A 27,980-nucleotide genomic window follows, 5' to 3' on the forward strand; every position below is an offset into this window, starting at 1 on the left:
TTATCAAAGAAATTATTCATGTTTTCTGCTGATCTTGTCAAGCTTTAAGTACTACTAAATCAGAGTTCATTTACACATTTGCCTATGTGTCTTAAATGACCACCTTGTAACAGTGTTACGTTATACTTTATCTAAATATGGTACAAACATTTAAAAAGTTAAAAGTGCCAATTTATATAAAATAATGAGCTAAAGCTCTCTTTTATCCAAGAGTGTTACATTTAAATCCTGACAGCCCCTGCCTCCCACAGGTCACCTACCTAGGTGTGGCCTTAAAAGGACAGACTCACTCCCTGAGTCATAAATGCATCAATCCAATCTTCCATTTCCCAACCCCCATACCATAAGACAGCTTACAGCTTTCCTGGCAGTTATAGGATTTTGCAGAATTTAGATTCCTAGGTATGTAGTCCCTGAACAGACACCTTTTTATGCTCCTCCTAATATTCCTATTTGGGTCTTAGATAATGGATGACCACCCCTTTCTCTTAGAAAAACTTGCCTCCAACAGACTCTGCTCCTCTGGCTGGCTACCTGCCTTCTCAGGGAACTTCTCAGAGAGCATGCAAACCAGATCCTTCCCACCCTATAACAAGAGAACAAGAGAACAAGAGAACAAGATGTTCTCCTAAAAGGATCTTATACCCTCTCCATTGGGACTTCGATGGACCAGCTCTCATCTGGTCATTCTCTTGACACCCACTGCTGTCAAGCTCAATGGGTTCCCCCAATGGCAGCACCTCTCAAGAAACAATTCGAAAAATGGAGAAGGGAATTGGAGGACTCTTGAAATTGTCTAGGGAACAACATTTCACAGTGGTTTCCTGGCCAATGCCCATCCTAATGCCTGTGTTCTCGCTCTCCTATTCTTAAGCTTCCTCCCTTGTATCACACACACATCTGTTATTGCTAATCAAAAATTTAACCAGTTGTACCTCCAGGGATACCAACCTCTACAAAATGCGAGGATAGTTGGCTCATACCCACCATGCAGAGATCAGAGGATTGGCTCGAGACCTATGGCTACAAGGGACCTTCATCAACTTCAGGGAAGAGGAAATCTTCATTTTCAGAGCCTGGGTGTACACCATCATGAGGCTCAGCACCCCAACATTGTTTGCCAACTAACCCTCCCTTGCTAGCTCGAAGAAGCCAGAGCAAAAACAACGTCCCCCTTCCTTAACAAACAAAAAAGGGAGGAATGTTGGCAATAATGGCGCTGATAGGTTTTGGTTCTTACTGCACCCTTAAGCTTCTGTTTTCCAGGGTCAGGGTCCTGCCTCAAGTCTAGCTTGAATCCTCCTTCTGCCCCGACCTCCAATCAGCATGAACCATAAGATCCTAACCAATCAGATCGTGCCGAGTCTCACTGAGGGGCATTTAAGCCCCTGCCCTTCCTGCTTCTCTCTCTTGGCTCTCTCCTTCTCCCACCCGGCAATAAAGAATCTCTTGGCCAGATCACTCCTCTCCACGTGGTCACTTTTGGGGCCTACATTTCTAACAGATTTTATTGCATATTTAAGTACATATCTATGATGCACTTTGATGAAATTCACATCCCCTATTATTCTTTCTTACCCACTCTTCCAAAGTTTTCAAACAATTTTTAACAGGTTTCATTATTCTATTTTTATACATATTCTTTGGAGGATATATATTTACATAAGTGTGAATGTAAAGTTTTAGAAAGTAAAGTGGCTGAATTAAAGACCACATCAAAACAAAACTTAATTGATATTTTGGAAAGACTGATAAACTTTATTGAAGATTTTTCTTTGATACAGTCAATGATTTTATGAAATTTTAATTTAAGTAATTCACATGTTCCACTCAGAGATAGTTTTTACTTGAACATTTTATGTGGACTATTCAATAATCACAACAAATTCTTCTAAATCCTATTTACATCCATATTCAACAAAATGCATCAATATAGACCACTGTGTGGTTATCATTGATGATGAAGATATTGTATGTCTTTGATACCCAATACAAAAATCACTTTTCACATGGAAATTCTGAGCATTTAAAATGTGACTAGTGTTACTGGGGAATGACAGTGTGAAGCCAATATGAGCTTATTTGAACTTAAATGCATATGGTCATTTTCTGGTAGGGCTGCATTCCTGCACTGCAGCTCCACACAATGGTCCCCACGCTCATCATGGATGAACGTTTTCTAACAGTAATAACCTTTGTGTATAACAGGATTAGTGAGAATATTAATGACGTCTTCTAAATGACAATAAGTTAGATTCCAAGAGGATTATTTCCTGATGACAACTCCTGCATTTATCAAGATATATGCTACATTTATTTATATATGTATGTATGTATGTATGTATTTTGGGGCTTGAACTCAGTGCTTCACACTTGCTTGGCTGGCACTGTACTCCTTGAGCCACTCTGCCAGCTCTATGTTCTACATTTTAAAATCACTGTTTTCTTATCTATACAATGATTGTTAAACATTGAAAATTGATTGTACATGTTGGTGGGAATGTAAACTAGTACAACCACTCTGGAAAAAAATTTGGAAGTTACTTAAAAAGCTAAACATTGATCTACCATTTGATCCAGCAATACCACTCTTGGGGATATACCCAAAAGACTGTGACACAGGTTACTCCAGAGGCACCTGCACACCCATGTTTATTGTGACACTATTCACAATAGCCAAGTTATGGAAACAGCCAAGATGCCCCACCACTGATGAATGGATTAAGAAAATGTGGTATCTATACACAATGGAATTCTATGCAGCCATGAAGAAGAACGAAATGTTATCATTCGCTGGTAAATGGATGGAATTGGAGAACATCATTCTGAGTGAGGTTAGCCTGGCTCAAAAGACCAAAAATCATATGTTCTCCCTCATATGCGGACATCAGATCAAGGGCAAACACAACAATGGGATTGGACTTTGAGCACATGATAAAAGCGAGAGCACACAAGGCAGGGGTGAGGATAGGTAAGACACCTAAAAATTTAGCTAGCATTTGTTGCCCTTAACACAGAGAAACTACAGCAGATACCTTAAAAACAACTGAGGCCAATAGGAAAAGGGACCAGGAACCACATAAAAGGTTAGATTAAAAAGAATTAACCTAGAAGGTAACACACATGCACGAGAAATTAATGTGAGTTAACTCCCTGTATAGCTATCTTTATCTCAACCAGCAAAAACACTTGTTCCTTCCTATTATTGCTTATATTCTCTCTTCAACAAAATTAGAGATAAGGGCAAAATAGTTTCTGTTGGGTATTGAGGGGGTGGGGGGGAGAGGAAGGGGGTGGAGTGGGTGGTAAGGGAGGGCGTGGGGACATGGGGGAGAAATAACCCAAGCCTTGTATGCACATATGAATAATAAAACAATAAAAAAAAAAGAAAATTGAGTGAACAGAGGCAGACACTTTCGATTCCTTTTTATTTTTCCTTCTGAGGCTTTATTGTTGCTGTAGTTTTGTTTTCCTCTTTCCTTCCTTTTTCAAGCTCTAATGATGAACAAATATAAATCATTGTATTTTGGCCATTCATAAGAGAAAAATTCCCAAAAGAATCCAGCTTGACTCTTTAGAATAAGCACCATTATTGACTCTTGTCTGCCCATTAATCCATTAGATTTCTTCCTTGAGAATTTAATAAAAAATTTCCTCTCATCTTCCAAAGACAACATTTTGGAGATGTCTGGGCCTAATTCATGTTTTCAATCTTAAATATGGCTTGCAATTTCACTACATAGTTGATGAATTCTTCCATTTTCATTGAAGTACAACAAATTTACTGCTATCTGACAAGGGATACATATTCTCTATCTTATTTTCTTGGGATGAGGTAAAGCATTTTAATCTATACATTCTCTATTTCGTGTCTTGAATTAATGAATTATTTATTGTTCACATAGCTAACTATGTGGTCACAAGTCAACACAACATTCTTAGGAATGTGCTGTTTTACTCATGTTGGACTGGATTTCTGACAGTGCCATACAAATTATTAATTTAGTGTAAAACAATACAAAACTTTGTCTTACTAACAAATTTGGTCAGAGGGCTGACAGAGTCATACTATTCTAAAACCAAGTTATTAGAAAGCTTGTATTACTTTGTGGAAATTCTAGAGGGCCACCTCTTTCCCTGCCTTTAACAAGTTATCAAAGATACCTGAATTAATTAATCCACGACTTATTTCTCTGTCTCCAAATATAGACTTTCACATTTCCAAGATCTTTCCTTTGTCCTCCGATTTCTCTCTCTATTCACAACCTGAAAGTTTCTCTGCTTTGAAGAATTCATGTGACTACACTGGCACCAACTACACAACTGAAGAAATGCATCCATTTCAATTCATGATCTTAATCATGTTTGCACAGTGGCTTTTATCACCTACATATGGTTCTGGGGATTAACATGTAGGCCCAATATTCTCAAAATAATATGCCATCCAGGCTTCATTCTTTCATTGCTTTGGTCACTTTTTCTGACACTATTCGTGTCCCCTTTGTATTTCTTGCAAGCTTGCCATTTCTCCCTAAATTTCACCAGCTCTATTAAGATCCACTCTAATTTTTTCTTAATAAAGGCTGTCCTCTACCTACATCTCTTTCATAATTCTCATCTTTGTTCATTTTCCTGCATTGTTTCTCATCAACTTGTCATTACTAAATTGTTTTATTATTTGTTACTAAATTCTTTTATTTTATACTTCTTTTTTCTAAGTTCTGTCATTTCTTTATTTTGTCTCATAGTATCTCTGTCATTTTTTGTAGCTCTTCTACTGTCCTGCTTTAAGGTATGGTTACTTATTATTAGTATCATTTGTATTTACAGCAACATATTAAGGTAAATGTTCAACTTTAAATATTGTTTGCCTTCAGGAAGTGTGTGTTCTGTCATTTTGCCTTTTCCTTTTTCCGTTAACTCATGTTGTCTAATTCTTGTGGTTCCTTTTTAGCTTATTAAAATTTTAAATAAAATTATGACTAAGAACTGGAGTCAATAGTAGAAATGATGCATTCGAAGGTAGACAAAGGATCTTGTTTAAGGTCACTGGTACATTTAAGGTAACTATATGGTAGATATCAATTAGAGAGAGGCACTTTTTTATAACCTTCCAACACTTGGATATTTAATAATACCCTTCTCAGTAACCAAGATTTGAATAAACAAATAAGAAAAGTTAATTAATATTTTAAAAAGAATGAAAACATATTTTAAAGTATTTATATATAATATACACATAAATATGTATATTGTTAAATATTTAAGGTATGTATATATATTTAATCAAATGTATAAGATGAAATTAAATATATATTTATTCATTAAATTATTTCTATACTAAAAATGAAATATATTTTTATTGGAAATATAAATCTTTTTGCTAAATTCTTAGCTAAGTGTTCAGGAAAAATAGAGAGACAGAAAGACACAGAAAGAAAGCAAGAGAGACTAAAAGAGATTAAATGACTTGCCATTGATAATATGGAAGTTTGACTAACAATATTATTTTGAATATTTGAAAAATGAACAATATTTGTAACATACAAACTTCATTCATGAAAAAAAGTAATCTAAATCATTGTATCTATTAACTACTTTACATAGTTTTAAAACCTTTGACCCAGATAACTTCACTAGTCAAACATTTAAAGAGGAAGTCAAAATGATTTTACACAAACATTGCCAAAAATAATAGAGAAGTGAACAATTTCAAAGTAATCTTATTGGGTCAGACTTGCAGACATACCTCAATTCCAAAATGATAAAAAAAATTACAGAAAACTAGTACAATACAATATTTCTCACAAATACTGATGCAAAAGTCATGTATTAATATGTCCATGCTTCTGAACTATGTAGAAGTATCTCCTAAATGGAGGCATATGAAACCCATCCAGTTATTTATGCCTTCAGATTGACCTGTAAAAACCTCATAGGGAGTATTACCAAGGGTCTGCACAAATGTCATTTGGGCACATAGTCTTTTTTTTTTTTTTTGATGATCATTTACTTTTCTGTTAGTGTACAAAATATCTTAATCTTTTGCTGAATAGCATATAAAAATCTTTAATTTTACATCATAATAATCCATGGGAATTTAAATTAAACTCTTTGAATTTTATTATCTTGTATTATAGTTAGGAATTATTCTCCCCTAATATTTACAACTTTAATATTAATTTTAGTATAATTAAACCTACATTCCAAATGTATGTGGTCCTCCTCAAAAATTATGTGAAGATAGCCTAAAGTAAACTATCTTTATTCATTAGCAAGAAGGAAATATCTTATTACCTTTCTAACCACTGTGTATGCACACTCACTTGACCATCCTTTTGCTAAGTTTCTCACTATTGTTTTTGATGTGTTTGTTGTTTTTTATTCCCTTACTCAGATTTTGTATTATTAATTTCAATAAATTAGGCTAAGACATAGTCTTTTAAGAGAGTGAATAAGGGAAAAAAAGAAAAAATATTTTCATTTAACTTATTATAATTTTAATTTTAGCATTTTTTTACTCTACAGCATATATTCAAATAAGATGCAGTTTGAACTTAAGTCATGATTGCTGCCTTTGCACTTGCTAGTTAGATAAAAATGTAAAACATTTATACCAGGTCTCTTATAATGACTCTGTGCCCATAGTTTCAGAGGAAAAACAATTAACCAAAGGCTGGTAGGGATTTTCACTGTGTGCAATTTCTGCTACAGGTATTGTCAACTGATGGTAAAACTTCATATAGGCATGATGATCATGAAAATAAGAAACTCTCGGAGGATAGTTTTGCTTTTCTAATATATGTTCTTCCCTTCAAAGGAAATTATGCTTCCTTGAGAGAAGCCATAAAACAAAATTTCAAACTAAATTGAAAATTAAAATGAAGGACAGGGAGTTTTTAACATCTGGATGATAATCAATTGCTAAGTAATAAACAGCAAGCGCAAATCATAAATCATAGGCGACCAATATAATCGCCTCTTTTATAAAACTCTAAACTTAGATGTTGTTTTTAGTACATTCATTAGCTTAACTCTGTCATAGTTTCCCTTGTAATCTTTACTTAATTTAGTATGAATATATATGATTACCTCCATATGGAATAAATACTATTGTAGCTACCAAAAGTAACTATAATACCACCAATGAACTATGGCTATATATGTCAGGATACAAGTATATTGGGAAATAATGAAGGTCAGTAAAGAAAATTATGAAATGACATGAGAATTTTTATGCACGCAAAGAACTTAGTTGGACTAAGAGAATTTAATGATATGTAAAGAGAAAGCAGTAATTTACAAATAGCTGTCTCTGGTTAAGTTAAAAAGTCTGGTTAAAATACATAAATTGGGTCTTATATCTGTTTATATTATTTGCAGTATGAAATCAACTGACAAGAAAAGTGACAAAGGAAACATAATTGCCAACCAAAAGTTAAAATCACTGATTTATATGATAAAATATTAGAATGTTAAATTATCAAAAATAACATGTAGAATCTTGGGAAGAAAATGAAAAAAATTAAGAACTGAATGTTTGAAAAGAAAAATTGCTTAGGAAAGTGGGACCTGTATGAGGTTTTTTGTTGTTGTTGTTTTTGTTATTCTAATAAAATACTTGTGGCTGGATAGCTCTAAAAAGAGATTTATTTCTCTCACAGTTTGGATGCTGAATGCGTAAGTATGTATCAGTGTAGTTCTGGTGAGGACTCAGTTCAAATGATATCTTGGTGATACAGGAATCTTGTCTAGCAACGTAACTTGCACTTCACAAAATTAATTTGGGGTTTTGTGAGAAATACCTTAATCCCTTTTGAGTTTATATTCTCAATGAACTAATGACCTCCTAAGGGCTTATGTCTTAAAGGTCTTCCAACCTAGTAACCTCAGTGGACTGGGGATAAGCTATGAACACAGGAGTCTTTGGAGGAAAATCCATGTTCATAACATTGCATATTACAATTGGAAGGGATTGATAGCCACATGAGAAGAGAAAAACAGAAGAAAAGATCCAATAAATTAGTAGACAGTAACAATGTGGCTTTCTGTAAGCCAGGAAGAGGGACCTCACCAGAAATACTGTTTTTCTGATCTAAGAATACCAGTCTTCTTAATTGAGAGGAAATAATATTCAGTAACTTAAGCCACCTAGTTTATGTTATTATGTTCTAGGCAGCATAATAAACTAAGACAAGAACATATCAATGAGCTCATGAGTCACAATGAAGAGCAGATAAGCGAAATCCATCACATTTTAAGCCCCAACCATTAAAAACAAGAGTAGTATATTAAATTTAAGAATGATTGTCCCAGATGACATAAATAAACAAAAGAGAAAGAAATACTCACCTTACAGGTGAAAACTAATCAGGAGAAAGAAGGATAAACTAAGATAAAAATCAGTAGATTCTTATGTTAGTGAGTGAAACATGGTGAACGAGATATTTACATAGCCTTAACTTATCTCCACATTTTATGAGAATGAATGTTTGCACCTCCTTAAAATTGTACATTGGTAACTTAGCCTTCAATTTGATGGTATTGGCATGGGAACTTTGGAAGGTGATTAAGTGATTGGGATGGAGCCATCATTTAATTTAATAGTGTCCTTTATGAGAAGAGACAAGAGGGAACTAGATTCCTCTCTCTGCTCTCCATCACGTAAGGAAACACCAGGAAGAAGATCATCTGCAAACCAGGATTTGGGCTTAACCAGAACCTGACCATGCTGTCCTCCTTGCCTCAGACTTAAAAACCCACCAACAAAAAGAAATGAAAAATATAGAACCATTCAAAATCTTGTGACAATTCTAACCATGACTTTCTTGAATAACTCTTTGGCTTCCATAACAAAATACTTACCTAGATTTCCTTCTACTTCTTCAGAAAGTCCATTGGAATACTGTAGTGGTCCATTTTCATTTCCCTGAATTTAGAGAAAAGATCTTTAAGCCATAATTCTAGGCTCCTTTCCTCATCCTATGGTCTCTTAAAAGGGCTTCAGTTATTTACCTTCATGCTTCTAAGTTCATATAACAGATGTGGACATTCTATATACTTGCCTAATAAAATATCTACATGGGAATGTAAAGCCATAATTTATGTGAGGATTTTATTTGATACTTATTGACTGTATTTTTACAAATGAATAACATATGTCTATTATCTAGGTATTACTTATGTTTCCAGCGAAGATCAATTTCCCTCAAAGAACTGTGACAGTAAATCATCTTTTCATGAACCATTATGTATGTACTATGACAACACCAAGTTTGGCCAAGAATTTAAAATAAATAAAATTTGTATAATAGTAAAGCACTAAGGGGCAAATGCAACTAAGAAATATTGTAAGTGCTTTAGTAAATGTTACAAATTTCCCTTGGTACAATAATAATATGATAATAAAAATTAAAACAAGATAATATAGATCTGAAAAACAGAATTGGAAATTGATTTTTAATAAAAATGAATAATCCTTAACAATACATTTCCATTTGTCTCGTTTATGATTTCTATTTTTCTGTTGAGGTTTTCCAAATGCACAAGCCTGCCACCTTTCTACTATTTCTATTAGCATAGTTTCTTAACTCTGTTTTGAAATGCAGAGGCATCTCACCTATTCCATGATCATATGGACTTTTGCTTTAATATAAATCTGTATTAAATATGTTGGTTCTCAGCACTACAGAAAAGGTTAGATTAAAAAGAATTAACCTAGAAGGTAACACACATGCACAGGAAATTAATGTGAGTTAACTCCCTGTATAGCTATCCTTATCTCAACCAGCAAAAACGCTTGTTCCTTCCTATTATTGCTTATATTCTCTCTTCAACAAAATTAGAGATAAGGGCAAAATAGTTTCTGCTGGGTATTGAGGGGGTTGGGGGGAGAGGGAGGGGGTGGAGTGGGTGGTAAGGGAGGGGGTGGGGGCATGGGGAAGAAATGACCCAAGCCTTGTATGCACATATGAATAATAAAACAATAAAAAAAAGAAGTCATTTTGCTGATATTACATCAGCTGGTCATTGTTTCAATGAAACTGATCTTCATGATAAATAGTTCACATACTTTAGCTCTATGAGAATAATCTGGAAAATTTTCTGACATAAATATAGCTGAATATTCTCCCAAATTTCTAATTCATATATCCTGGGCCTAATATAATAATATATTAATACATAAATTTGTACTGGTACACAGCTATAACTATTCATTCATCAATTTCCAATAGTGAAAATAAATTCAAATACATGACTAAGATATAGTTTTAGTCAAAAAAGCAAAAAAAAAAAAACAAAACAAAAAAATCCACCTCAAGGCAAATAAGTAAACATATTGCTATGTATTTGTTCAATTGAAACCCACCCAATAACTTTAAAGAAACAGAAACTTACTATGTTCAGATGTATACAACTCTTAAAGCATGTTTCTCTGCTAAAGAATTGAAGATATAAATAGTATACAAAAGATCTTTCTATTTCCTTGGATTTATAAATTTATAAACCAGAGAATGATAATGAATGTACATTGAAATCAGAATATGGAAGATTGGGGAGACTGACTGGAACAGAGCAGGGCACATCTCTGGAGTGCGGAGTGCTCTGCAGTTGACAATGCTGTGTAGCACACACTTACTGTAAAAACTCAGGTTTTATGCAAATAAACATTGTGCTTTTAAGTATATTTAAATGATCTCTGTGACACATCTGCAAGTTTCTACAATAAAGCACAAATTATGGTTTGATTTATGTATACTATTAATAAGTTTAGAATATTTAAATAGGACTTTTATTCATTTTTAACAACTATTTAGGAGAATTTTTTTTTAGAGGCACTAGAGTTTGAAGCCAGGACTGCATGCTTGGTAGGAAGGCACTGTTGAGTCACTCTGGTAGCCACAGGAGAATATATTATGGAAATTTAATAATCCCACAGTATAGTAACTAGAATATGTGTGAGAGTATGTCTAGTAGTGTATGTATAGTACCCTCTAAGCTATTATTAATAAAAAGTATCAAATGCTTTTTAAATATGCATTCATACTGTTACTAAAAATAGCATATAAACTTGCAGAATAAAATGTCTTCAAATTTTCTGCCTTTTAAAAATTTCTGAGGTCTATTCTTTTGCCCACATTTGTTTCTCATTTTTGTTATGTGACATCATCCTTTTAAGTGACATCTAGCACTCTAAATTTTTCTATCAGTTTGTTTGTATTTAGTAACCGATTATCGTATTCCTTAACTAAATTTTTATTAGAGTATGTTATCGGTACAAAGGGGTTTCACTGTGACATTTCCACCTGTGCATATGATATACCTCTGTCAAATTCACCCACTGTATGTCTAGTTCCATCTGTTTTCCTGAACATGAACAATTTCATTCTTCCTTATTGCTGAGTAAAACTCCATTGTGTATATATATCACATTTTCCTTCCTTTCTTTTTTTTCATTGTTCTTTTGTTATGTTTTTGCAGTAGTGGGCCTTAAACTCAGGGCCTTCACCTTGAGCCACTCCACCAGCAGTTTTTGTGATGAGTTTTGTTGCAATATGGTCTCATGAATTATTTGCCCAGGCTGGCTTCGAACCTTGATCCTCCTGATCTCTGTCTCCTGAGTAGCTTGTGAACCACTGGCGCCTTTCTTTCTTTTCAACAGTTGATGGCTATTGTGAATGATACTGCTATCAGTATGGCTGTACTGTGTCTCAACTGTATGTATATTAACTTACATTCATTTTGGTGTATGCCCCAAAATGGTAGATCAGAATCATCTTTTAGTTCTATCTTTATTTTTTTATGAAACTCCATATGGAGTTCCATAGTGGCTGCACTAATTTACATTCCCACCATCAGTGTATGAGGTCTCTTTGTCCTTGCAGCATTCACTGTTGTTCGTTTCCTTGATGATAGCAATTCTGAGGAGGGTGATGTAGAATCTCAAGTATGTTTTTGACTGTATTTCCCTTATGGCTAAGGGTAGTGAAAATTTCTTCATGTGTATACTATTTGTACTTTTTTAGAAAACAGTTCAATTAGTTTGACCAACTATTAATTACACACTTAAAATAATTCTACACACAAAAGAGGAGGATAAATATAACCATGAAAATAGCAGAGGAACAGTCTAAATCTCACCAGACATGTAAGTGATGATCCGGGAAGATGAAACACATAAAAAATTCAAAATGGCAGGCATTATCATATACTTTTCAATAGTAATACTAAGTGTTAACAGTATCAAATTAAAAGACACACATGACAAAAAATTGTAGACCAATTACCCTGATGAACATAGACACAAAAATTCTCAATAAAATACTTGTAAGTCGAATTCAACAACAGATTAAAAAGATTAAGCAACATGATCAAGTTGGTTTCATACCAGGGATGCAAAGATGACTCAACATATGCAACTCAATTAATGTAATACAGCACATAAGCAGATTAAAACACAAAGATCATAGCAATGCAGAAATAATCTGACAAAATTCAACACTCCTTCATAATAAAAGCCCTGAAGAAGCTAGGAACGAGGAAAATGTAGCAACACAGTAAAGACTGTACATGATAAATAAGTAGTCAACAACATCCAAATGGTGAAAGATTGAAACCATTTTCTCTCAAGTTAAGAACAAATGTGTTCACTCTCCCCTTGTTTCTTCAATATAGAAGTCTTAGTAAGAGTCAAAGTTAAGGGAAATAAATAAAAGTTATACAAATAAGTAAGGAAGAAGTCAAATTTTACCTATTTGTAGATGATGTGTTCATATACTTACTGGACAATAAAAATTCCACCTAGCACCTGTTAGATCTGAAAAGCAAAGTAACAGAAAAATGCAACGTCAACTTGCTTATCTAGTGAGATTTATCCCCCCTCCCTATTTTCATGGTTATATTTATCTTCTTGTTCTGTGTGTAGAATTCTTTTAAATATCTGGGTAGGCTAATACAGGTTATCAGTTATTTCCTTTCAGAGCTTAAAATACAAGCCATTTTATGGCTCTGTTAAATTCAGCTTTACTCCAACCTGTCTGCCTTGATAGGTGACTTGGTACTTCTCCCTTGTGCCTTTTAACATTCTTTCCTTTTTTCTCTCTAGTGTTTTAACTACATGATGTAGGGAAGTTCTATTTTGGTCCTGCCTGTTGGGAGTCCTAACCTGAATAGATATCTCTTTCTCAAGATATGGGGAGTTTTTTGCTATTCCTTTTTTGAAAAGTTAGCCAAAAGCAAAAAGTTAGCAAGACTCCATCTCAACCAATAAAGTTGAGTGGGTGGTGTCCCCCTGACATACAAGTTACACAGGAAGAATTAATAGGATGGTCAAGGTCCAAGCCAGGCTAGGCAAAAACATGAAACTATTCTAAAAATAACTAATGCCAAAAGTCTAGGGTCATGGATCAAATAATATAGCCCCTGCCTAATAAGCACAAGGTTAATAATCTAAGAGAAGATTTGCTTCTTTTGCTTAGCATAGACTGTAGCAAATTCACAAGGACTCTCATCTAAACTCATTGTAGCTATCAGATTATTCATTTAAAACACAGAAGAAAGTACAGAGAAGGTGAAACCTTTAATTCTATAAATTTTCATTTAAGTAATTCACTTTCTTTGCTCAAAAGAAATGTGATATATTACTAAAACTTCACTTCAAAATGTTCTCAATATCAAATTTTGAAATGATTATTTTTGGAAATGGAAAAATAAAATGTATATTCTTTCAGGAAGAACTATTGTTATCAGGGATTGAGTGATTTGGAGAACGTCTTAAGCAAATGTCCTTCATTGAATTCAACAGTACACATCCAAAAAATAATAAAATAATAATATAGAAATATTCAATTTATTATCTAATTCTTATGAATAGTAAATAAAATCATCCTAGTGCTGAAAGGCATCTCTATATACAAATACTATCTCTGATATGTTTTGGTATAGTGAAATCATTTTAAGTTCTAGAGATGAAACTAGAATTATCTATTAAAATGGAAACCATGTTCATTCTTGCTTAAAAAAAATCCAGCTGTGAAAATGAAATTGAAGCATTAGGCTCAGTGAAAATCTATTACAGCCATCTGATCTGATCTCTCTTCTGCCATATTTCCTATAGAACACAGAATCATTCAATTATAGTTTTAAGTTGCTAAGTATATAATATATATCTATATGAAAATTTTATAATATCAAGTACAGTGTAAATTCTATTTTTATTAAAAGGGCTATATTTTAAAGTATGAGCAGAAGCATTACTTCCAGATTAATTTTTAAATGAACCCAAATTAGTAGTAATTGCATGCACTGCTTAAGAACATTCTTGAACATTTTCCAAGATAATTACTTATATGATTTGGTATAGATGTATAGTATTTTAATAGAATATTCCAAGTTATGGCATTTTTTTGCCTGCCTTTGGAATAGCATAGATGTAGTCAGTAGAATTCAAGCCATGAGGCACACTCCCCACAAGAGTGTCTTTACTGTCAGGAACTTTCCTCTGTAGCACCTCAGTGTATTGGGTTTGGATATAGTAGTGATAGTGATAACTGATTGGATGTTCTACTAGGCTGATTAAATTTTAGTATGAGCTACAAACAAGCACATACACTCATATGTATACACACACATGGGTATATGGGATTTGAATAACGTGATTTAAATTTAAAGTACATGCATAACAAGCATAATATACTGATTCAATCACTTTGAATACTCAAGATATGCACACTACTGCAGTGGACTATTATTTCTTCTCACTTTCCAGAGAAGAGTATCTCAGTTGAGACATAACAAATCACCACAGTATAATCTGTGCAATTACAAATAACAACACTATTATTGGATTATATCAGCATAAACGTAGCAGTGGTGTAGGTTAGGAATCCTACTTCACTTAGCTGATTTCTCTAATCTGAATTTCACATTGTAAAAATCAAGAAGCCAGACAGCTGGTCTTAGAAGACTTTGGAACAAATTCATTTCCCATTGCTTCAAGTTCATGTTGGAGTCCAGGTCCTTGCAGGTGTCAAACTAAGTTTCCCTTTCCATATGGCTGTCATCTGGCAAAGGCCCTCAGCTCCTAAAAATGTCTTTCTGGTCAATATAGAAATGTGTAATTCAGAACCATCAAGGTGCTTTGAATCCTTCTCAGACATTACTTCTCTGTCTCTCCTTCTCCTAAATCTGTCTTGACAAGGAAGTTCTGTGCTTTTTAAGGATTTGTGAGATTAGATGCATCCCCTCAGATAATCCAAAAATTTTACTAACACTTGGAAGTGACACACCCTCCCCTGCACCTGCCACACACACTATATATACTCCTCACTCTTTTATTATCTGAGGAATAATTTTTAAAATGTTTTATCTTAGTTGCTGTGAAAAGACCATCATTGAAAATGGTGGCATGCTAGTAAATATATGCCTATGGTACAAATCGTAATACTGCTAACACAGTTAGAGAAGATTTATAAGCATTGAGCTAAATATACATATTACAAAGATGGTAAAGAATAGTAAAATTAAGCCAAATGAATTAAAAGACGAAATGTACATGAACACAAATGTGAAAAAATCCTTGAGGAAATGATCAAGAAAAAGAAATTAGAAACAAATAACATTAATGAAAAACAGATACATGAGAGTTTTGATTTTTATTTTTCTTGCTAAGCATACTTTTGTATTAGTGGGAGATCATATTCTGTTGTATTTACTTCTTATAAGAGGTAAAATAATAGTCCCCCCCAAAATATCTACCTCTTAATTCAAGGAACCTGTAAATGTGTTGCTTTCCAAGGTCTTTGCAGACATGATTAAGGATCGTGAGGTATACTAATTATCTTTGATCATTTGGGTGAACCTAATGGAAACATTCCTGTCCTTATTAGTGAATGAGAGGCAAGGAAGTCTGCATTAGATAATGATATGAAGATGCTATAATGCTGACTTAGGCAATCAAGAAAGAGCAATGAGCCCAGGTATGGGGGTGGATCTTAGAAGTTCAAAGAGGCAAAAGAATGGTTCTTCAATAGATCCTCTGTAAAGATCTTTCCTTTACAATGTGACTCATTTTTAGAATTTTGATTTCCAATACTAAAGGATAATAAATTTGTCCTTTGTTAAGCCATTACCTTTCTATATTTTGCTACAGCAGCTAGGGTAACTAATATATGGCAGTAATCACACTACAGAGCAGCCACTACTTCTTACTGATTATCTAGTAACTATTAGTTTTACAGAATAAAATGGGATGATCAAAAGATACTGTACATGATTTTTTATACATATATATAATATAAATATGTGTGCATGTTTATATATGCTGAATCTTGTTTATGTGTGTAGTGGTATTTAAATTAAATTTTTTTTTATAAAATGATTTCACTTACATAAAGTAAAATTCTATGTACTTGAACATTTTTCTTGTGCTAATTTTATCCTTGTGGTATTTGTTGGAGACTTACACAAATAAATGTGCAGTAACATGAAAATCCACTCCTAAACCTTAAAAAAGTACAGTCTTCTTTTAATGTAATATCTCTTCATATATTCCATGTAAAATATATGAGAATTTACTTAACTTATACCTATTTAGATTAGTTTTTAAAAACTGAAAAACAGTGTCAACATTAAAAAATCTGAAACAAAATTGGTTATAGTACTTTATCCAAAAGAAGATATCACTCTCTGGTAATTTGGGAAGTATCAGAAGGGTAATGCTGAAGTTAAATTAAATAATTAAAACATGATACAGTAGAAGATTTGGATAAATAGCAGCAGTAAGACTATACTGTTTTTCATTAAATCACATTTACCTAGGAAATTGAATTAATATTTGATTAAGCCTTGAGATATTGTGTTGCATATAAAAATTTAATTGCTTTTTATGGTGTCATTTCATATCACAGAAATTCAGGTTGTTATGTAGTCATAAGTGAGAGACTACTTCCCCTTTTAAAGTCTAGAGATGAAGCAATACTGAACATGAAACTTATGGACCACATTCGAGCAATAGGGAGTTATACTAAACAAGGTTTGATGAATACAGAAATTTGACATTTGAGATGAAGTACTGCTTCTTGGGATAAGGAGAAAAGATGGTTTCTGATTATTTTAATTTTAAATACAGAAAAAAAAAAGATTTGACTGTACTGTGGGCTTGTCCCTCTGTTTGAGGTCTTTGCAAAATGGTCCCAAATATAATTACCAATTGTAGAAGGAAAAGTCCTCATATCACTCTAGGTTAATAAACACTTCATAAACATGGCTATATATCAAAGTCTTAAAGCAATTACATTGATTTAAGTTTATTATCCAGAATCTGTTTTTTCTGAGCACTGGACAGTGGAAATACACACAAATCAAAAAAAAAAGCTGAAAACTGGAAATATTAGGTCTCAGGTCATGCATTTCACAAAATTGTAACAGGATTATGTTGTGTGATTTTAAGTTCTCTTCCAATCATGACATTGCTATAACAAGAGGTCAAGAAAAATTAGCTTTTCATGGGTGACAGTTCTTGCTATTATTAGCTATGTCACTGAAAAGTTACTTAATTAAAACTTGTAAGTTCATGTAAGACACAATTCTCAGACTCAAAAGACGATTAGGAACAACAGAATTATAGGAATAAAACATACATAATTCAAGTCCATTGGCCTTAATTTTAAGAAGAAATATTTTTCAAGGCTCTATTTACTTGGAAATAGTTATGTCAACTTCAAAATTTAAAAACTTTAAGTAAGCAATAGACATTTATCAGGTAGCAAATCAAGTATAGAATGGATGCCTAAAATAGGTTAACCAGTGAGCTAGTTGTGTAGAAAAATAAAAGCTCATTCACGGGAAGGCAGACAGCATAAGTACTGGATGATAAATTCAGATAGTGTGTAAGCATGGACCTCACATGTGGTCCACCTGAGAACTGCTTTTAACTTCACTGAATTAACTAGGTCTTGAAACTATCATCAAATAATGTAGAAAACCAAAAAAATATAGAATACCAATGTTCATGCAATTTTAATTCACTATAAAAAGATTGTGATTATACAGTGAACATCAGGTGTTTTGAAAACCCCAAAGCTGTTTTAAGAGCATATATTACAAAGTTAGTTACATTAGCTAGAAATACTTTTTCTAGTACATGGTAAATGTATAAGTTTCATAAGTATGAAGAAATTAATGTGTTAAATTTTTATTTACATTTTACTTGCAATATAAAATGAATCTCAGTCACTCTACAAATAGACAAGTGATTATAAATTTCTTTTGGATATTTGCTTAGGAATTTACTGCCAGTATTACCACTGTCATACTATGCAATACTGAATAACCTTGTAGACATCAATTTATTTATTTTTTTGTTTAGATTTTTATTGTTTTATTAGTCATATGTGTATACAATGCTTGGTTCATTTCTCTTCCATGCCCCCACCCTCTCCCTTACCACCCACTCCGCCCCCTCCCTCTCCCCCCAACCCCCTCCATACCCTGAAGAAACTATTTTGCCCTTATCTCTAATTTTGTTGAAGAGATAGTATAAGCAATAATAGGAAGGAACAAGGGATTTTGCTAGTTGAGACAAGGATAGCTACTCAGGGAGTTGACTCACATTAATTTCCTGTGCATGTGCATTACCTTCTAGGTTAATTCTTTTTGTAGAGATGAATTTAAAAGTAAGAAACCTTGTGTAAAGAGAAGTATTTGAATCCTTATGTTTATTCTTCAAACAATGTAGAACAAAAAGTGACTAATTTCTTGCAGGCGAAGCCATTTTTTGATTTCATCAAAATATTAACCATACAAATACAGAGATATATTTCATGCAATAATCTTACTTATAAAAAGGAAAGGCAATTATATATTAATGTAAGTTTACTTTTGCTAAAAAAAATTCTTTAAATTTTCTGATTAGAAGCCAGAATTTCCTGAAAAGTAAACAGACTAGACTTGCTAGACTGAGCCTCAGTTCAGTTTTTTGTTTTCTTTTTTTAGATTAATAGTCTAAGCCAAAATTTCTTCTTGTGCCTTCAGTTGACCTCATTAAAATTAAAAGTTTTTTTGTTGATATTTATTTTCTAATTGTGTCAATTAAATCTGATCTATATTTGTAAGTCCTATGTTCCTATGCATAACTGAACCCCAAAATGAACCCTTAGTTCTACACTAATATGTTTGCAAAAAAATTACAGACAATACAAGTAACCCTATAATTGTAACTTAGTGACAAGAATGTTTTATTAGTATTTTATAGAATTACTGAAATATTTAAAAGTTCATTGTTATAAGTTTTCAGTTTGGGTCAAAAATTTTTTCAGTGCCAACTAGGACATTTACTGTTGCATGAATAATGCTGTTTGCTATATGTCTTTTATTTAGAGTTAAATAAAAGACAGAGGAAATGAATGAAATTTAGAGGGCTGAAAAAGTGAAGCATTCAGTAGTTTCTACAAATTATATGATTAGAGAAGAAGCGGACTTTGAGGTTCCCTTTGTCCTCTTTGTGGTGACAATGACAAATACATTTCTGCAAACTCCTATTAGTGCTTGCCTTATTCTGCACCAAGTACTTTCTACCAAATTCTGACACTGTGGATCATCAGTTACCTCAGGCCAACCACCAGACAAATATGCACATTCTTTCTACTTCCATGATTTAATCCTAAATGAAACAACTTTTGATACCAGATGCAATTCCAGAAAACTAAAATGGATGAGTATTTCCACTTGGTTTTCTTATTTGATTCCTCTGAAAAGTGTTAATGTGCCTACTGTCAGTATTAAAGGGACATTGGAAGTCCATGACAAACAATGAGAAACCAGCTACTAAAATTATAATTTGTAGATACCTGTGATCATATGCATTCTGAAAGTAGCTTTCTAATTCATCCAGTAAATTCTTTCTCAATAGAGTGTCTTAATGAAAATGAGTATAAGGGATTTGAGGATCAGCATTCTAAGTACATTTTACAACCCGAAAAGAGGTAAATTCTCAGTTCACAGAACATCATCAGGTCAAGGTCCACATTAGAGCCCAGAATGATATTATTACTGCCTTGAAAAAAAGCCTTATCTCCCATAACATGACCAAGAAGTCTAAAATTAATGTCAAAGACTAAACTGTGTGTGTTCTGAATACAATGCAAGTTGAATTTATATGAACTTCTCTGATGTTAAGCTCAAGTACTGATTAGAAAGATATATTGAAAACGGGGGAAGAAACACAGATTATCAAGAAACATGATAAGAGCTGCCTCTTTGATTCGGAAAGGGGGAAATGAGGAGTTGTTACTTAATTTGTTTTTACTTATTTTGGTTGTGATACAGTAGTTACATCTGATTTCACTGACTGTGGCTACAATTATCTATGGCAAACCTCAATGGAAAATTATTAAATGGAAAAATTCAGAAATAGGCATTTCCTAAATTTTAAAATGCACAACATTCTGAATAGCATTATGAAATTGCACAAGGTCCAGCTCTTCCTCCTCAGATGTGAACCATCTTTTTTCCCAGTGCATCCACAGTGTGTACATTAATTTAGCAATTGTCACTTAGTAGCCATCTTACTTATCAGATTGACTGTCAAGGTATTGTAGTGCTTGGGCTCAAATAACAATTTTTTATTTAATAATGCCCCCAAAGCACAGAATAGTGTTGCTGGAAATTTTGAAATGTTGAAGAGTACTTGTAAAATGCTCTCTATAATAGATAACTGGTAACTTCTGGAACTAAAATGGAAAGGGAATAATCATATGCTGTCATTGCCAAGATCTATGACTTTCTACCTATGAATTTGTGAAGGAAAAATACATTTGTGTTGGTTTTGCTGTTGCAACATAAACTGCAAAGTTTATGACAAAGTATGTGATGAGTGCTTAGCTAGGATGGAAAAGATATTAACATTTGTGTCTGTGTGTATAGCAAAGAAACATAGTATCTAATAGGCCCTTGTACTACTGAGGTTTCATGCATTTTCTGAGGGGTCTTAGAATGTATTTCCTGTGGGTAAGGGAGGACTGCTGTAGTAGATTTTATTTAAATAAAGTAGTGGGGGGTCTCCCCCAAATCTTCCACAAAGTTGTCCTTATTGCATTCAAATCTGGACTCAGATGTCTCATTGTAGAGTGTCATTCCAAATGATCAAATATGAAAAATTTCTCCCTAACCATATATTTATTATGACCAGTTTTATATTACAGAGCACATCCTTCTGGTTACTCATATGTTTTATTATCAAATTTCTTATACAACATGAGTATGTATTTTTTTATGGCAGGAAACTTGTCTCTAAAACTCACCAGTACATTTTTAGTGCATGAAATAATAAGAACCTTATAGATAAGAGACTTCATATATTTTAAATTTGTTTTAGTATCATATTAATGGTGTTATAGTTTCAATATATTTAAAAAAATCATAAAATGTGGTAGATATAAAAGCATAAACATTTAAAAATGAGTAATTCTCAAAGAGTCAGTTTTTTTTATACTTCTATTGGTTTCATGTTTCTTTCTATTAAAAATATTACATGTACACCTACAAATCACACACTCTACTCATTGCTTAGTAATTAGTCTTTTTTGCCATAGAAAATAAGAATGTTTTATTACATAATTTTGAGTTACTCTGCAACATCATAAAAAGTAGGTGAATATTTATAGGGTCTAGAGATAATAAGACTTTTCTAGAGGTAACTGATAAGTAGACATCTTGAAATAAAGTATTAATTAGTTTGCTGTTTGGAAACACAGTCCTCCATACAGAAGCAAAAAGAAGTAATCACCTTAATACCCAATCAAAAGAATATCCTGTCATGGAAAACACAGAGGTCATCATTTCTCAAAGAATTAATAGTGTTAGCATTAACGTTGGGCAAGTCTTGAAAATACATGCCAGAGGTCTCATAACAAAAAATGGTAAAGGAGAAACCAGATTAAAGATCTCTACATACTGTTGGTACAAATTTATAAAAAGTAACTAACTTTGCTCTAACAAAAGGAAACTATAATGAAAATTTAAAAACAAATAATTTTGCTTTTCTTGTTGGCAAAGATTAATTAAGAATGCTTTAAGTTGTGACAATTCATACAAATATTGCCGATGAGAGTGTTAATTGAAATAACCTTTCTAGATAACACTTTTGTGAATATCTATTAAGACCCTTAAAATGTGTTCTTTGATTCTGAGAGTTTCTACTTGGGGATTTACATCAATAATGATAACAAATGTGCAATTTTTTTATGCATAAGATATTATTAGCAATGCCTGACATAATATTGATAGCATTGCTAAGATAACGTTTAATTGAATTATAGGAAAATATAAAAAATCACAAGTTTAATTGTTTGGAAAGTAATATTATAATAAATTTTCAGTAAAAATATAATAGCATATTCTAATGCACACAGATAGAGGATCACTTCTGCCCAGGAAGACAGAAACAAGTGCACTTAGATGCCTGATACTACTGCTTGTCAGACTGCTTTGCATGTGGTTTTGATCTTCTTTCTCTTTGTTATTGTTGTCCCTTACTGCTGGGGCCAGATCTTCAATGGTAGCAGTTATACCTGTCTTTTAAAGGATACAGCATGATCATTCCCTGATAAATGGATGGAATTGGAGAACATCATTCTGAGTGAGGTTAGCGTGGCCCAAAAGACCAAAAATCGTATGTTCTCCCTCATATGTGGACATTAGATCAAGGGCAAACACAACAATGGGATTGGACTACGAGCACATGATAAAAGCAAGAGCACACAAGGGAGGGGTAAGGATAGGCCAATAGGAAAAGGGGAACAGGAACTAGAGAAAAGGTTAGATCAAAAAGAATTAACCTAGAAGGTAACACCCATGCACAGGAAATCAATGTGAGTCAATGCCCTGTATAGCTATCCTTATCTCAACCAGCAAAAACCATTCTTCCTTCCTATTATTGCTTATACTCTCTCTACAACCAAATTAGAAATAAGGGCAAAATAGTTTCTGCTGGATATTGAGGGGGTAGGGGGAAAAGGGAGGGGGTGGGATGGGTGGTAAGGGATGGGGTGGGGGCAGGGGGTAGAAATGACCCAAGCCTTGTATGCACATATGAATAATAAAAGAAAAAAGGATACGGCATGATATCGTCTTATTTTTGATAATCGGCAGACATGAGAGCAGTTTTCCATACATTAATACAGTTGAAATCTTCATGTCCAAACAAAAGACCTAGATCACTTGGTTATATAGGAGCATCAAAATCGAGTATAGAGTATAACAAATATGCTTCAAACTTAGAAAATAAGTTTAAGTTTTTCTGTGTTTGTTGGATTTGCTCAAAGTATCTTTACTAAATTCTTCAAATGCCACTACTCTGCCATCTTTTAGATCAAACTACTTCATCAACAACAACAACAACACAGAGATCTGGTTTAGTTCAACTGCAGACAAGATTATTTAACACTTTTTAAAAAATTTAGTGCTGGTGATGTAAGCCAGGGGCTTGCTGATCTCATTTATAGTAGGCAAGTGTTCTACTTACCAGGTACACTCCCAGTGCCTGATCAACATCCTCATATAGAATAGTGCAGCTCTAGATTACTTTTGCCCATAGAGAAAATGGTGCAATTTTTTCCTTTCATCATGAGAACTGACTAGAAGAGAACTTGCTGATATACTGATAAATGATCATACTGACAGTCTGGGAGCAGTATTATACTGATATTTGAAATCAGACCTTAATCAATTTGTTAGTAGTGGCCATCTAGATTGTTTCCATAGCTTTGCTGTTGAGAATAGTGCTGCAATAAATGTGGGTGTGCAGGTGGCTTTGTAACAATCTGAGTTGTATTCCTTCAGGTATACCTTAGGAGTGGTATTGCTGAAGCATATGGCAAATCTATGTTTAGTTGTTTTAAGAAGCCTCTATCCTGTTTTCCAAAGTGGTTGTACTAGCTTACATTCCCACCAGCAGTGTATGAGGGTTCCTTTTTCCTGTATCTGTGCCAACATTTGTTGTTGGTGGTGTTCTTGATGATGGCTATTCTAACAAGAATGAAGTGGAATCTTAGTGTGGTTTTGATTTGCATGTCCTTTATGACCAGGTATGGTGAGAATTTTTTCATGATTCTTTTGGCCATTTGGAGTTCTCCCTTTGAAAAAATTCTACCAATGGATCAAGAAAATGTGGAATTTATACACAATGGAATCTTATTCAGCCACAAAGAAGAAAGAAATTTTATCTTTCATAAGTAAATAAATGAAACAGGAGAATATCATCTTAAGAGAAGTTATCCAGGCTCAGAAAGCCAAAAAATCACATGTTCTCCCTCATATTTGGATTCTAGACCTAAAATAAATGCAGAAATATTATTGGACATTGGGCATACACTAAGAGAAGAACACACATGGGAGGAATAGGGAAAGGGAAGGAAACCTAAAACTTGAATATGGTTGATGTGCTCACTGTAGAGGAATGAATATAGCAATCTTAAACTTGCAGAGGCCACTATGGGTAGGGGACTAGGAAGGAAGTAGTGAAGAGATCTGGTAGAGATGAACCAATGTAGGTTGTAATACACATGTGCATGGAAGTAACACTAGGAATCTCTCTGTATAGATGCTATCTTTATCTTAAACTAGCAAAACCACTATGTGTTTCTTATTATCTCTTATGTTTTCTCTTCAACAAAATAGGAGAACAAGAGGGCAGAACATGTACTTCCCAGAAGCTGGGGGGTGGGGGCAGGAGGAGGCAGAGGGGAAGTTGGCCAAAACAATGTATACACATGTAAATAAATGTAAAAATGAGAAAAGAAAAAAAAAGTAATCAGATCTTTCCAGTTTGCTTAATTGCACATAAAAATGATGAGCTGCTCCCAAGAAAGTCATGATGTGCTCAAACTCCTTTAACACTAACTCATTTATGCATATATTCCAAGATAATACCAAAGCAAACTAGTTCCACATGTACTTGTCCTGATTGCAATTCACATATTTCTAGTAACTTCTTAGTTTGCCAATTTTGACCAATCCCTGCTAACACCATCATACCACTAACTCCAGACTCCTGAACTTTTCACAAACAAGTGACTCTTATTTTTTAAGATTAACAGAAGTGGCCTTAGTACTTTCTCTTTTGCTTAAGCAACTTAAGAAACTTAAATCTGTTTGATTATACTGAGTTTCTGATATTCTCTTAGTGTTGGGAGATAAATAAATGGAAGTAAGATGAGGTTTTCTCAAGTGATGTCATTCAGTTATTTGAAAAAAGAATTTAATTATATGACAGAAATCAATAATGAATTATCGGCAAATTATATGTATTTTTAGTTAGCTGACAAAAACTGAAAGACTTTTACATTTTTGACAGCACAGAATTGGAAATTAATAGGTGAGAAAAAGGATAACGGCATAACCATGTACGTTTTCATTTTAGGTGCAAGAAGCTTTTACGTCTCAGGATAGGAGTGTGATATAGTGTGATCATGTTTGCTCACACCTGAAGAAGGCTTCCTGGAATTAGCACAAGTATGCATCTTGTAATGTGATGATCTATAGACCTAGACGCGTAGAGGTGAGGTAGTAACAGTAATCATAAAACCTTCAGACTGAATCCAGTAGTGAACCATGCTTAGAGATTTTTGATAAATTTCAACAAAGTTAATGTTATAAAAATAGATTCCCCTTTTACTTGTTTTTATTCATAATAAATTTTGGATATCTTTCAGTTTGGGTGAATCTACCTGTTAGAACTACTTAAATCCACGTTTCAAATAGACCTTGAATACCTCCATAAATACCAATTTAGCTAAAAAAAATTTAGACTTATAAAAAATAATGAAATTGGAGTTATTTGGAAAAAAACAAGAAAAGAAATAACATTTACCAAAACATTCTACAGAAGATAATGATTTACCATAAAATAAGAGAGCAATACATTAAAGTTATGGTTTAAGGATAAATAACTAACGCCTTCTTTCATTTATTCAGGAGGGATAAAGAACAAAGACTATTGGTAGAAAATAAAACTACCAGTGATAATGAGAACAAAGTAACTCAAGATGGAAGAAACATAAAAAGAATGGAGCAATGATGGCATAATTAAGCCTTCCAGCTACAGCTTGATGAAACACGTATGACACAATTTGGGGCTAGCTGTGATAATTGTTTTATATGTGTCTTAGAAGCATATGGTACCCTGAAATGATGTGTCCACATATGTTCTTGTGTAATGAGTTTTCTTACTGTGCTTATGTAGATTAGTTATTCAAGTGCATCACAGAGCACCATACCACCTGTCATTTTCCTGACTGTGACACAGACTGTAAAATTAGTGTACTGCACATTTATGCAAAGAAGGTGGTTATTACTAACATGGAAGGTTTTACATTGAGAATGGCATCCTATCAGTATATGCATAACCACCTCTCGTTTTCTGGTAGTGCTGGAAGAGCATGCAAATTCCAAAAAATAGAAAATAAAAATGTTTGTAATAGAAGGGTGTGTGTATGTATGTGTGTGTGTGTGTGTATGTGCATTTGAGAAAAAGAGAGAGGGGAAGAGAGAGAGAAACAGAGACACAGAGAAAGAAAGAGAGAGAAATTTATTTTTGTAAAATAAGTGATATAAATTGTAAATAGATTGGGGAAGATGGTATATTTTCATCTTCATTACTTAATAGCAGAATGCTGTGATTCTTGTTTGAAAGTAACATTTTTCTATTGACTATGACAATTTGAATTTTCCTATATCACATTTTTCTTAAGAAAGGAAGTCAAAATGCTTACTGTAGTTTATGTGGTTATTGTTAAAATCTAAAGCCTTATATGTATAACAAATGATCTTTGTAATGATACAAAGCATTACTTAAATCATTACAATTAGGTTAATATATTTAAATGACATTTTAGAGAATATTTAATTTTCTCTTATCTTTATGATGAAAGATGTAATATTGTTTTCTAATTTATAGTTTCAGTTCATATTAAAGATAATTGCACATACAAATTTACACAGAATGAAAGTATTTTATTGTCTGAGGAGAATACTTCTTCAAAAGGCATAAGCTTTTTATACATTTTGCTTTTATTCATTTTAAAAATTAAAGATATAGGGTCATATTTTAAAAAGCAAAACATGATAATACCCAAACATTTACAGCATACAGAAATCTTAAAAATGCTCAAGTTCATTATTTTCTTAGATGAGTAATATATAATCTATCAGGAATTTGAAATACATTCTGCTGCAAATTTTGATGTTTTACATAATACACAGACACACAGACAAAATGACACACTTCTTCATATGTTTTCTTATTGGAGTTATACTATTTATTTAATTTTAAAAAAGGTTCTCTTTCCTAAGCATTATTAAATTATATTACTCTTATAGAAATATCATCTTTATCAAATGTCTTCTTAGACCTTAATTTTGTGTTTTATATCAAAGTTAAGACTCTATATAAAAGACTGAATCATGAAGCTCACATGTTGAAAATATGTTGGAATGTGTTCACAAGTCTTGGAAATATCATAGAATCAAGTTAATGTACTGAAAAGTTGAATGCTAATCCTATTCCTATTCAAGTTGTATCAGCCTCTGTCTTCCCAACTATATAAGGGAGAGGGGCTCTATAACTGCAGTATTGTTCTCTTACTGCCTTCTGTCCGTTCCTAGGCTTGAACCATCCACTTAAGTGTTAAAAGTTTTCTTTCCTTCAATTCAATTACCAGAGACAGACTCAAATGAAAGTCTTTATTCTCAAAAGCTAGAGGAATGAGTGGCTCAGCACTTAAGAAATTTACAGGATTGACTGCAATCTACTGCAGTTCATCCTGTGTTTTGCTTAGAAACACCTACTTCATGCCATATGAGTAGCTAGGGTTAATAACTGCCTTAAGTTTTCCTTTCTTTTCTAAGGTAAATTGATATAAATAAGGTGTGAGAACAAATTATTTCAAGTCTGCAACTGATGTTCATCATATCTTGTTTCTACC

Source organism: Castor canadensis, chromosome 6, assembly GCF_047511655.1.
Source record: "Castor canadensis chromosome 6, mCasCan1.hap1v2, whole genome shotgun sequence".
Taxonomy (NCBI): Eukaryota; Metazoa; Chordata; class Mammalia; order Rodentia; family Castoridae; genus Castor; species Castor canadensis.